The sequence below is a fragment of the Phacochoerus africanus genome, chromosome 1 (assembly GCF_016906955.1).
Source record: "Phacochoerus africanus isolate WHEZ1 chromosome 1, ROS_Pafr_v1, whole genome shotgun sequence".
Classification (NCBI taxonomy): domain Eukaryota; kingdom Metazoa; phylum Chordata; class Mammalia; order Artiodactyla; family Suidae; genus Phacochoerus; species Phacochoerus africanus.
The window spans coordinates 242,074,225-242,086,659 of NC_062544.1; the positions used below are offsets into that span (position 1 = coordinate 242,074,225).

Here is a 12,435-nt window from a genome sequence, read left to right on the forward strand (position 1 = left end):
TCACTCCTTCCAGATCCTCATATAAGCACACTGAGTTAAGAGCATCCTCTTATCATTTGGCCTGACCATGTTTTCCTCATGTCTTTCCTATTCTGTTTATTCCTCTGTGTGACATGAGCATTGAATCTGCAAGAAGTGAGATTTACCATGTCCCAAATAAAGTAAAATGAAAGGCCTTTTGATGGTTGACAGAGTTCTTATAATTTGACCCCATTTATTCAAACACAAATATGCCTATTATTTGGAGGTAAATGTGATATGAGTCTCCAGGGTGTACAGCAGCTTTACTATCAATTACCTCAAACTCAAGTGCCTTTCAGATTACAACACTATTGTGCTGCTTATTAAATATATCTATAAAGCCACATTGAAGATTTTGCACACATGTAAATATTTTAATTTTAATTTCTGCTTTAGTTAATTTAGAATGATATGAACACAATAAAATTCCATGTATTTTTATGATATAAATATTTTAAAACATTTATTACTAAAGATAATTCATTAAAACAATAAGTCGATTATGAATCCAAGAAAACTTTGCACAATAGTCAACACATAGCACCATGTAATTGGCCTCATTTTGTGTTGTTTTCATGTAAGGGAACACATTAGTATCAGATACAAGTATTTCTCTTTAATGTTTTCCTCAGTGAATCTATGACACTCTTATTTCTCAGGCTGTACATAATTGGATTTATGAAAGGAATTATAACAGTATAAAATAGAGAGTCAATCATATCTTGTTCACCTGCTTGTTCAGACCCAGGGCGAACGTACATGAAGAGAAGAGACCCATAGTATAAAGAGACAGATAGGAGGTGGGCTCCACAGGTGGAGAAGGCCTTCCTTATACCTTGTAAAGATTTCTTTTTTAAAATTGTGAATAGTAACTTGTGTATAAGAGACCAGAACAATGAGAATCGTAAACACCTGAATTGAACCAGAGAAAATGAATATCATCGGAGCATTAATAGAAGGATCAGTACAAGAAATTTTAAACAATGGCATGATGTCACAATAAAAATGATGAATTACGTTGGAATTACAGAAGGTTAATCTGAATAAAAAACCTGTATGAATTAAGGCATGAAGAAGACCACCTACAAATGATGAAACCAGCATTCTCATGCATAGTCTATTGGTCATAATCATTGGATAAAGTAACGGGTTGCAAATGACTACACAGCGGTCATATGCCATTGTTGCCAGCAGAAAACATTCTGTGGTTCCACTGACTAAAAAGGAAAAACATTGTGTCATGCATTCAGAGAGAGAGATCATCTTACTCTTGGTGAGGATATTGACCAGCATCCTGAGGGGTCACTGTGGAGGATAACCAAGTATCCACAAAAGCCAAGTTCCCAAGAAGTAAGTACATGGGAATATGAAGTTGAAGGTCATTGCAGATGAGAGCAATCAGACCAAGATTCCCCATGATGGTGATGATGTATATAACTAAGAACAACAAGAACAGAGGAATTTTACATTCCTGTTGATATGTAAGTCCTGTGAGAACAAACTCTGTCAGCTCTGTTGCATTTTTTGTTTCCATATTCTTAAATGATGTTCTCTGAAATAAAATGTAACAAGTGTAAAAAGGACAGTCATCAACCATTTAAAAGAGAAAATGTGATAAGGATAATTGAAATAAAGCCATACACTAGCTTGAATGCCCTTTATTATATTTACCCTTAGAAAAATACGAAAAGTGTTTGTGTAAATTATTGTATTGGAAAAATACAATTATTTTATTTCAAAATATGTGCAGGAATTAACAAGTATTGCAGAAAGAAGAAAGAAATAGTGAACATGAGCGAATTTTTGTGGAAACTATTGAAGGAGATGGAGAAATCCTTGTCTAGGTTACGGATGTAGTGTTAATACTATAAGGTTAAAAAAGGAACCCTATTACGCTGTTGGGGGGAATGTAAATTGGTACAACCACTGTGTAAAACAGTATGGAGATTACTCAGAAAACTAAAAAGAGAACTACCATTTGAACCAGCAATCCCACTCCTGGGCATCTATCCAGAGAAAACCATGACTCAACAAGACACATGTACTCCAATGTTCATTGCAGCACTCTGTACAATAGCCAACACATTGAAACAACCTAAATGTCCATCAGCAGAGGAGTGGATCAAGAAGAGGTGATACATATACACAATGGAATATTACTCAACCATTAAAAGGAAAGAAATAATGGCATTTGCATCAACATGGATGGACCTATAAACTATCATGCCAAGTGAAGTCATTCAGATGAGACACCAACATCAAATGCTATCACTTACATTTGGAATCTAAAAAAAAAGACACAATGAACTTCTTTGCAGAACAGATACTCACTCACAGACTTTGAAAAACTTATGGTTTATAAATAAGACAGTTTGGGGGGGAGGATGCGCTGAGGGTTTGGGATGGAAATGTTATAAAATTGGGTTGTGATGATCATTGCACACCTATAAATGTAATAAAATGCATTGAGTAATTTAAAAACATTTATAAAAGAAAGAACAAATAACTAGAGTTGTTAGAAGGGCATGGATTACAAAATGAATTGACTGCCAAGTAAAAGATCTTGAATTTTATTCTTTAAGAAATAGACAAACACTGAAAACTTTTACAAGTAGTGGCTTAACAACTCATTTTGTTAAAATAAATATTGGTCATAGAATAGGCTTCAAGGTGAAGAACGTGGTATCAGAAATACTAATTGGGAGGCTAGACTTTTACCCAGTGATTCCCAAATCAGTGTATATATCAGAAAAGACCTAGGGAATTTTGGCACAAAATATAAATTCGGAAGAATTATTATAGTAATTGATTCAGTAGGTCATAAATGACATCTAGTAATATACATTTATAAATGATCCCCAGGTAATTAAAATATATCTGATGTTCTTAGTACATGTGTGATAGGACATTGGGATTTTGGAGGAAGGCAAAGAGGTAGAGCAAAATAATTCAGAATTTAGAGTCACTAGAAACTGGTGATGCATTAGATATGACGGGTTGGTTGGTAAAAGTGAAAGAGTCCCTTGGTGTCTGGGTAGACCATCTGAAAATTTTTGATTGAAAACTCAGATGCAGTGGCCACTTTTAGCTAGGAACATCCTCTGAACATCAAAGTGACATACAATTAGCAATATAGTTCTATAAGTGTTTCATAGAAATAATGACTTGGAAATTATTGCAATGGCTAGCATGTATTATGTATGATATATGCAATGCACAGTGTGAATAAGGTAAAAAGAAGAAAGTAAAGTAAATAAATGTGAGTAGTGGAAATGTTATGTTAAAATTTATATACATCATTTATTAGGTGGATAACATCTCCCTCTTTTCTGCCACATGATTCTTGGGTGTACACATACACTGTCATTTCCTCTAGAACCAAAATTCTGATTACTGACTCTCCCATTCCCTTGTACCTAGAGTGAGGAGACCAGATCTAAGATTAGCCACTCAAGCTCAACTACAGTGGATTTGAAATATGAAGAGGAGAGAAAGAGGTCAAATGTGGATAAAAGAGATTTGGGTTGCAAGACAACGAATCAGGCAATATCATGACACCAAAATGCATCCTGTGCCCACAACAATGGCATTGTGAGTGTGAGCTGTGGCATTCAAGTTTAGCAGCAATGATAACAGCTGCTATTGAGTGAAAGCTGGGACATAATTTTGGGTGTTGGCTGTCTGATATTTTTCTTTGTGTTCTGCCCATTTCTCTAGTGGGTTTCTCAAGCTTCTCTAGCATTTTTTTTTTGCTAGAGAAAATTCTCTTTAACTCATGTTGTCTTGCAACCAAGAGCTCTGGATCACACAAGAGGAGAAAAAGAAAACCAGAAAAGCCATTGAGAAGAGAGACCAGAGAAGCAGAAGGGAATTGGAAAGCTGAGTGTTGGGAGCTTAAAGAGAGGAATATACTCTGGAAGGACAAAGAAAAACACAGTGCTTAAAGCAAAATAAATTCCCTGGGAGGATAAGAAGTGAATAGAGATACCTGAGTGTAGGATTTAAGAGATTTTAGTGGCTTTAGTGAGAGTGGTTTCCATTTTGTGATAGAGTTGAGGTCCGAGAATAATGAGAAGTGAATGGGAAGGAAGTGCACTACAGCAATGAGGAGAATGAAAGAGTATCTGAGGTGTGGAGATCAGATGTGAATTTCTTGTCTTGAGAAACAATGTCATGAAAATTGTCAGTGGGGCAAAGGGTGGGCATTGAGAGGAGAAAATATTAACCAGTAGAATGGGAAATATGATGAGTGAAAAGGAAGCATGAAGCAAGAAGCAAAGAAAGGACATAGATAATTATAGGAAAGATTAGGCAATGAAGAGAGTGGGAGGAATTACCAGAGAGTCTTAGATGAAATAAAGGAAAAACTTATTATTATTTGTCTTAACTCTGGTTTTCACTAAAAATCATCAGCACTGCGAATCCTTTCTTTTTATTTTATTAAAAATCCTGTTTATTTTTTACATTAAATTTGTATATGGAATAGAGACTTTCATTTTAATTTTACTTTATGCATTTGTATTGTTATTAAATACACTACAACTGCCTAGTAGCTTTGTTGTAACTGTGATGAGAGCTGACTTTCTCTAGAAATGTTGCTGTGTTTACTGGACAGCTTTTGCTTTTCTACCAGTGTGATAGCAGAAAACAATTGAACCAAAGACTAGAACTTGATATAGGCAATAGAAATAATCAATGCCAATAATTGTAGTTGTTAAATTTACATTTATTTGGAATCAGCTTTCTTCATGCATTCCCAAAACTAAATAAAAATTTTCAATTTGGTGTGTAAGTATTTATTAAGTCATAATGGTGAACAGAGCACTGGAGAAGCATTATTTTTGAATTTTTCAATATGTCTATTTTCAGTGAAATTATTGTCAGAAGTGGGTTAATAAATAGACATTATTATTTAATTGATTTATCTAAACATTTAATCAGAGAGTGTAGTTAATTAAATGGAATAAGTATTTTGAACGCAATTATCAGAAATATTTATTTTCCAGGAAACATGACCTAAATCACAAAGCCCACTTTTAATTTCTTTAACAATCCAGTTCACCAAAAATATCCAAAGAGGCATTATAATTATTCTAACCAGATAACCATATATCATTAAAGAATACAGTGCAATCTTAGTTATTTTGCTTATCCAGATTTTACTCACAATACTAAAATAAATGGATGATTCAACACTTGTTTCCTATTTTCAATATCATATAAACTAAATCAAAATTATTATGCACCTAATAGTATTTTTACTTTTATATAGTATTTTAATAGGATATAGTATCTTAACATTCAATAAAATAATAAATATTATACAAATAATTCTCTCTTACCAATATCTGTTAAGAAATCATTGAGATCTTTTCAGTGTTCAGTTGTCTGAAGTAGAAAATAGTATGAGAGCACAGCAATGACAATAAAACAGGCACACTGTGTTCTTTTGCACGCTGATTCATTTTGGAGGCTTTATTTTCCAAGCTTGGGAAAATGTTGTTTATATGAATTTGTTTTGACTACAGAGTCAGTTGTACAACTGTGTTCTTTTTCCAGAAGAGGAAGGAGGAAAGAACGGAAAGTCCCCTGATAATGCCCGAAGACTCCCTTTAGGACAAACCTAAACTTTTCTACTGGGCATTATGTATTTGGACATATATGAGGAATCCAGGATATTCCACAGGGCATTACAGACTCTAAAATTATAAACATCAAATAGTTGTTGACATTTCCAGCTTTAACAATTGAAATTGGAGTGCTTTCCACCACAGATGACATTTCTGACATATTTATGCAAACTCCCGTTTATCTCTCAATTTTGATACTTCTCAGTGCTTTGCTCAGGATGGTCTGGTTTAGCTAATCATGCTTGATTATCATGAGGTTAAAGTTCTAACCACCCTTCAGGAGCCAACCCCAAGAAAGTTGTCCTCTTCATGGAAACTGTAGCTCACATGCAGACCTACACATAACTCCCCACTTTACAATGAAATCCTATGAGAAATATTACTAAGAAAAAATCAGGGAGAGGAGCAAAGGAAAACACAAAACAAGGGACACAGTAGGAGAGAGGCTAAATTAGTGCTTCTCAAACTTTAATCCATGTGACTTGCTTGGAGATTTTCTTAAGATGCAGATCGTTTCATTAAGTCAAGAATGGGATTCAAGGTCTTCATTTCCAACAAGGTGATACCTCTGGACATTTCCATCCTCAGAGTCTTCCATCATTGTCAGACCCAGCTTATCAGAGAGCAAGGTCATTAAAGAAACCAACCAAAAAAAAAGTGAAAATGTAGTTGGCATGCAAAGAGGAGCCAGTTTGAACAAGGGAGGCCAGCATGCATGCAATTATACAGGATCTGGAGGCTACATCAGAAATGTTTTTCTTTACTCCAACTGAAAGGTAAACTATTGAGAAATTTTGAGCATAGTGGCCATATGTTCAGATTTGACTTTAATTATTGAGAGAAGTTGTTATTGAACATTCATTGAGAAATATAATGGCATTATTTATGTAAAACTAGTGTAATATGAAAAAAGTAATATTTTGGTTTGATTCTGAAAAATAGAAAAATGTTTATACTTTGGTCTATTGTCAGAAGGGGGAAAGCACAGGACATAGACTTTGGTACACTCGCTGATCAGTTATTCTGTGTTCTTAGAATTGTGTTAGTGAAACTGAAAAAAAGGCAAGAAAAAAAACACTGCAGATGAAAGATAAGTCACTGAAAACTCAGCAAGTGGACGGAGTAAGTAGAGTAATGTGTATTATAGTAGATTCAACATAACCCAAACTTGATGTAAATGTACTGTTCCTGTCAGTTTTGTGTAATTATCTTTTAATTTATTTTGCTGCCTATGGATGAGTACAGAAGCCTTCATTGCTACTTTCAGTATGAGTAGTCTTTTCAATTTTAGTCATTTTAATAAGTGGGTCACATTGACACATTGTGCTGTTCCTTTGCCTTCCCCAAGTATAATTATATAGAGCATAGTTTTCTGTTATTTAACATATACACTATAGCTTGTTTAGTGAAATTTGTTCAAAGGCTTTGCCCATTTTAATCAAGTTGTATATTTGCTTATTATAGAGTTTTGAGAATTTTCCATACATCCTGATATAATGCTTTTATAAAATATGCGAGTTGCACATATTTTCTCTAGGATTTTTATTTCTTTCCCTCCCATAAGATATCACACTGATTCACCAATTGATTGGACCTAGTGAGCAAGAAATAGCAACTCCTGTAGACTTATTGGTAGACATTTGCAGCAAGAAGGTGAAAAATGCTTCTATCAAAAATCCAGGACCATTTAACTCAGTGAAATTTCTAGAGGTTCACTAGTCTGGGTGATGGGGATATATACCTTCTAAGGGGAAGGATAATATTTTGCATCTGTCACCTCCTACAACTAAAAAGAACCACAACACCTGGTGAGCCCTTGTGGATTTTAGGGCAACACCATTGGTATTTGGGTGTTCTATTCCAACCCATTTACCAAGTATCCAGCTAAGCTGCTAGATTTAAGTGGGCTCAAAAGAGGAGAAAGATTTGCCGAAAAGTCTAGGCTGCAGTGCAAGTTGTTCTGCCACTTGAGCCACAGGATCCAGAATAGAGAGTGGTGCTCAGAGTGGTATTCAAAGCTAGGGATGCTGCTTGGTGCCTTGGTCAGGTCTGTATAAGTATAAAACCTGACACACTCTTAGGTCTGGAGCAAAGCCCTGCTATCACTGCAGATAACTCACTATTCCCTGTGTGGGAAATGACTTTTGGCCTGCTACTGAGCCTTATTAGAGACTGAATGATTAACCATGGGCCACCAGTTTTCCCTGTGATCAGAGCTGCTTTTCATGACGTTGGTGTTATATGACCCACCAAGCTATAAAATTGGCAGGACAAAGCCACGCCTTTATCAAGTGGAAGTGGTATGGACATACTCTGGACTAAGCAAGCCCTGAGGGTACCAGTAAGTTTCTTGAAGCAGTGGTCCAAGTGCCGACAGTCCCCATACATGCTAAACTGGCTTCTCTAACCCAGCCTATACTATTGCCTCATAGTGGGGTGGGTAGCATTCTCTATAATAAATAGATAGAGGAAAGGTATTACCTGGACCTGATTTACCAATGATTCTGTACCACATGCCAATACCACCTGAGGGTGGACAACTAAAGAAGATGTACTCTATCTTCTTCGTTCATTCCTCTGTAGATGGACTCCTAGGTTGCTTCTTAATCTTGACAATAAGGAGTTCATGGAGTTTATGGAGTTTGTGTGTCCTTCAAAATAGTGTAGTGTTTTACTTTTCTTTGGATGTATACCCAAAAGTAGACTTTCTGAGTCATGTAGTAGTCTATATTTGTTTTTTTGCTTTTTCTTCAGGAAACTCCATAGTGTTTTCTACAGTGACTGTACTAACTTACATTCTCATTAACAGTGTAAAAGGTTCCCTTTTCTCCACATTCTCACTGAAGTTGTTTGTGGGGTTTTTTGGGGGTTTTTGTTTGTTTGTTTGTTTGTTTTGTTTGTTTTGTTTGTCCTTTCTATGGCCATACCCATGGCATTTGTAGGTTCCCAGGCTAGGGGTCTAATCAGAGGTGTAGCTGCCAGCCTACACCAGAGTCATAGCAACACAGGATCCAAGCCACATCTGCAGTCTACACCACAGCTCATGGCAAGGCCAGATACTTTCCCCACTGAGTGAGGCCAGGGATCAAACCCACAACCTCATGGTTCCCAGTCAGATTTGTTAACCACTGAGCCACAACAGGCACTCCTATTTGTGGTCTTTTAGATGATGGTCATTCTGACAGGTGTGAGGTGTTATCCCACTGTGCTTTGATTTGCATTTTTCTGATGATTAGCAATGTTGAACATCTTTTCATATCCCTGTTAACCATTTGTACATCCTGTTTAGAAAAGTGACTATTTAAGTCCTCTGCCATTTTTTTAATTTTTTTTTATTTTTTTCCCACTGTGCAGCATGAGGACCCAGTTACACATACATGTATTCATAATTTTTCCTCCCATGTTGTGTTGCAATGTAAGTTTCTAGACACAGTTCTCAATGCTGCACAGCAGGATCTCATTGTAAATCCATTCCAAGAGCAATAGTTGGCATCCATTAACCCCAAGCTCCCAATCCCTCCCACTCCCTCCCTCTCTCCCTGGGCAGCCACAAATCTATTCTCCAAGTCCACGATTTTCTTTTCTGTGGAAATGTACATTTGTGATGTATATTAAATTCCAGTTATAAGTGATATCATATGGTATTTGTCTTTCTCTTTCTGACTGATTTCACTCCGTATGAGAGTGTCTAGTTCCATCCATGTTGCTGCAAATGGCATTATTTTGTTCTTTTTTTGGCTGAGTAGTATTCCATTGTGTGTATATACCACATCCTCCTAATCAATCATCTGTTGATGGATATTTGCACGAAAATAAAATCAAAATGGCTTAAAGACTTAAATGTAAGACAAGACACCATCAAACTCCTCTGCCATTTTTTAATATGATTGATGGTTTCTTTTGTTGCACAAAAGTTTTTAAGTTTAATTAGGTACCATTTGCTTATTTTTTTGATAGTATAGGAACATTTTCTAATTTCTTTTACATGTAGCCATCCAGTTTTCTCAGCACAAGTTATTGAAGAGATTATCTTTTTCCCATTGTAAATTCTTATCTCCAATAGATTAATTGGTATTCTTAAGTTCTTAAGCTTATCGCCTGGCTCTCTGTTCTGTTCTGTTGATCTCTGTCTCTGTTTTTATGCTAGTACCATACTTGTTTGTTTACTGTTGCTTTCTAGTATAATCTGAAGTCAAGAAGTATGATACCATCTGCTTTGTTCTTTTTCAAGAATATTTGGGCTCTTCAGGATCTTTTATGTTTCCATACAAATTTAAAATTTATTTGTTCTAATTCTGTGAAAAATGCCATTGGTATTTTGATCAAGGTTACCCAGAATATGTAGATTGCCTTGGGTAATATGGTCTCTTTAGTAATAATATTAATGTTTGGCCTGCTAGGGGGTGTGGTCAGGGCCCAGCATGTTCTAGGGCTGGTTGCTGCTCCATGGTGGATGTAGCTGGGATATATATATGTGTGTGTGTAAAGAAATAGAAACTATGATTTTTTTAAATCTCTGAGTTAAGGAAATGCATACACCTTCATAAGAAAGTGTTGGGGGATCTAATATTTGTATTTCTGGTGTGTGGTTTTATCCAACATCACCAGTTTTCCCAGACAACTGGGTGGACCCAACATTGTGTTAACATCTTCTACATCTATATATCCATTAAATAACATGTAAGTATTTTCATAGCTTATTTTTTAAAAGAAATACTTAGAAATTATCTTGCCTAAAGTATGCTTCACACTGATGTATTTACCTCTTTGCCAACATGGACTAAACTGACAAAAATAATGTATAAAATGAATAAATCTATGCCAGAAGTGAGAATGGGATCACATCAATGGACTAGGGATTTGGTAAATTTCTGGAAAGGGTAAAGTAGTTAGGATTATACTGAAGGACACATCAGAGCCGAGGAAGTAGACATGCAAAAGAGCAGGCTGCCCAGGAATTGAGTGTCTGAGAAGACCCCCCAACCCTCTGCTCTATAGTAACCCATCCTAAAGTAAGACAAGACAAATTACAAACCAAGCTTATACACTCAAAACTTGATGTCAGCATTATCATTCAAAGAACAGGACAGTTTGAGATATAGATTTTATGATGGCAGAATAAATTCAAACTGGTACCTTTTATTATCAATCTAGATGTGAGGTCATAACAATAAATGAGCAAGAAAAATCTGGGTGATTGAAATGAAACCATTAGAGTAATTGGCTTATTACATAGCAATAAAAATCAACAAACTACAGGCATATGCGATAACATGAATTCCCTGGGGTGAAAGAATAAAAGTAGATGGACTCTTTCCCAGTCACTCTCTCAAAGCTTGGGGGTATCACTTAGAGAAACAAAAAGAAGGCAGATTACCTAGTCTATTCTTATGACTCTTACCTTCAAACATACATAATAATGATATTTAAGTATTTATTTATTTTGTATCTTTGAAACAAACATCAAGTTAAACTATTTCTCCTTAATTTTGCATCCCATTCTCTCCAAGTAGCTAACCCTAGTGATCAGAACAACAGGAACTATTCACTTTGACTGTATATACTTGGAATTGTCACAAAAGAATCTTAAGAAGGTGAACTGCATTCAGCAGCCATGCCAGGTCCAGGAATCTCCCAGGGCTCATTAAAATATTGGAAAAGCCTGATGCACTCTTACTGAATTCTCTGTATTTTTACTGTTACATTTATTTCAATTCTGTTGGTACTCTCAAATACTTATCTAGACCCTCATGTGTATAAGCCACTCTGCTACACACCTCAAAAGCTAGAAAGAGTACTAGAACTTCTCAATTATAATCTGAAAGGGTTTGTTGACTGAAATAAGTATTATACAAATCCATTCGTGATCTAAAGAGAATAAATAAACCAGCAATGTTTCAAATGAGTGCACACTCTGATTCCCTTTAGGGTAATCTGGAAATGCAGTAAATGCATCATTGAAGTTTTAACTTCTAAAATAGACCTTGAAGAAAGGACACCACTTCAATTGTAAATGGATGTAGGGTATTTTCAGAGGTGTGGGTTGGTTCTCTGTGGAGAGACCTGTATAAGCAATAGGATGAACCTGAGTAGTGAGATGTGCCCAGAATGCTTTCACTAACTCATTTTTAATATAAGAACAGAGTTTATCAGGAGAAATGTAAAGGAATAGACTTCAGAGTAAAAACACTTTTTAATCTGAAAGAACCTTAAATTATGCCAGAAACAAAGGCGAGGTGAAGAAGATAGAGATAAATGGAGACAGAGATGAGAGATATGAGATAGTGATGATAGATATAGATAGATAGATAGATAGATAGATAGAGTAGACAGACAGACACATACATACATATAGATAGGTGATAATAGATACATAGATAGATATGTAAATATATAGATATATATCATGTAATCTGAATATACACATGAGCAAATATATCCTTAAGTATATATATACAAATCTAAATACAATACCATATGTCACAGTAGCGATGACAATCCATTAAAAGATATTTAAGAGCTATTTGATTTTATCTGAGTTCTTTTTACAAAGAACACTCTGGCAACTGTGTTGGGAAGTAAGAGTCAACCAAAGGGAGGGAAGAAGTAACTGCAATTTTGCAAATCATGGAAATAGGAAGGTAGTTAGAAGGATGAGGGTTTATGTGGCAACAGTAAGAATGTACCTAGATTCAGTAGTGAGAGAATAGAAGGGGTGAACCTGAAGATACTCCCCTCATTCTTCTTAGAATGTGGAGTGTGATGAAAATGAACATTTGAAGAC

The 12,435-nt window shown here is 35.5% G+C and overlaps 1 pseudogene; it reads right to left on the reverse strand.

The window, feature by feature from the left end:
- Positions 1 to 523: 523 nt before the first annotated feature.
- On the reverse strand, positions 524 to 1,559 carry LOC125134581 (olfactory receptor 5H8-like; annotated as a pseudogene).
- Positions 1,560 to 12,435: the final 10,876 nt, after the last annotated feature.